A 1,948-nucleotide genomic window follows, 5' to 3' on the forward strand; every position below is an offset into this window, starting at 1 on the left:
GGGCGGTGGGGACACGAGAATCGGAGGTGAGTAGGGTCAGACAGTGGAAGGGGGAGCTTGGGACCGGAGGTGGGGTGAAAAGCTTAACGAGTTGGAGGGAAAGGGAGGGAGGGAAGGGAGGGAGGGCGGGGCGGAGGGGGGAGGCAGCGAGACGGAAGGAAGGAAGGAAGGAGGCAGAGGACGGAGGCCGGCCGGACGGCGGAGGCGCGTGAGGGGAGGGGAGGGGAGGGGAGGGCGGGGAGCGCGGGGAGGGAAGGGAGGGAAGGGAGGGACGGGAGGGGGCAGGTGAGGGGGACGGGAGGTGAGCGGACGGGGAATGGAGGGGCAGGACAGGGAAGGAAGGGAAATGAATTTCAGTCCGTGCGGAAGGGCCTGAAGTGACGAGGGGTAATGACTGGTAAGCCAGGGAAGTAATTGGACGGAAGCGTCCGTCAGTGAAGGCAGTCAGTGCTCTTCGGACTGTCATTTAGTTCTTTCTTCGTTCTTTCATTTCTTTCTTGCTTTGCTTTTCGTTACTTTCTTTCTTTCGTTCTTTCTTTCTTATTTCTTTTCATGGAGTTTATCTTGTTGCCCAGGCTGTGTGCAATGGAATGATCTTGGCCACTGCAACCTCCGCTTCCTGGGTTCAAGCGATTCTCCTGCAGCAGCCCCGAGTAGCGGGATCACAGGCCATGCAACACCACACCCAGCTAATTTGTAGTTTTAGTAGACAGGGGTTCTCATGTTGGTCGGGCTCTTCCAACCTCCAACCTCAGGTGATTCCCCTGCCTGGCCTCCCAAAGTGATGGGAGTTACAGGCTTAGCAACGCTACGGGCCGAAGATACGGTCTTGGGCGTTTTAGGTATGGGTTTCTTCGTGGCTGAGTGCTTTTCGTTCTGTTTGGCTCTTCGCGCCTTCGGCAGGAAGGCGGAGGGACCGAGGAAGGGGCGTGAGCAGGAAGAACGGAAGGGCGAGCAGGGCAGAGGGAAAGAGGAAGGACGGCGGAAAGGGACGGAGAAGGAACGGAAGGACCGAGGAGAAGGAGGACGGAAGTGAGGAGGAGATCGGGCAGGAAGGGAGGAGAGTAGCTGGAGGGAGGTGGGGATGGCTGGCAAGGGCGGGAGGGACTCGGGAGGGCGGTGGTAGGAGGGCGTGCAGGGAGGGGAATGCAGGACAGAAGGCGCTAAACTGGCGGCAGTCAGACGTTCAGGAATTACGTAGGACTTGGCTGTCGGTCTTCTGTGAGTTAGTTCGGTCTTTACCTGCGTTCTTTCTTGTCGTCTTTCTTTTGCTGTCTGTTTGTCGGGGTCGGCTTATTTAGATTCCTTACTTCCGTACTTCATTCCGATTCTCTTCTAGGTCTTATTCCTTATTTTTTTCTTTTGGACGGAATCCTGCTCTGTGTGCCCGGGCTGGAGTGCAGAGGGGCCGCTCTCTGCTCACTGCAAGCTAGCCTCCTGGGTTACACACCATTCTCCTGACTCTGTCTCCAAGTAGCTGGGACTAAGGCACCAACCACCAGCCCGGCATAATTTTCTTTTCTTTTCTTTTCTTTTTTTTTTTAGTAGAAGAAATGGGGTTTCACTGTGGTTAGCCAGGATGGTCTCGGTCTCCGACCTCGTGATCCGTACCATCAGCACCTCAAAGTGCTGGGATTACAGGGTGAGCCACCCGTCCAGCGACCTTCTTTCTTTTTTGTTCTATTTATTTCTCTTTCTTTCTCTTCTTTTCTTTTTCTTTCTTTTGTTTCGTTTTTCCTTTTCTTCCTTTCTTTATTCTTTATTTTTTTTTTTCTTTTGAGATGGAGTTTTGCTCTTGTCGCCCAGCCTGGGGTGCCAATGGCGAGATATCGGTCACTACAGCTCCACCACCTCTGGGTTCAAGCAATTCTCGCGCACAGCCTCCCGAGTAGCTGGGATTACAGGTGCAGCCACACGTCCGGCTAATTTTTTGTATTTTTAGTAGAGA

This window comes from Rhinopithecus roxellana, chromosome 7, assembly GCF_007565055.1.
Source record: "Rhinopithecus roxellana isolate Shanxi Qingling chromosome 7, ASM756505v1, whole genome shotgun sequence".
Taxonomy (NCBI): Eukaryota; Metazoa; Chordata; class Mammalia; order Primates; family Cercopithecidae; genus Rhinopithecus; species Rhinopithecus roxellana.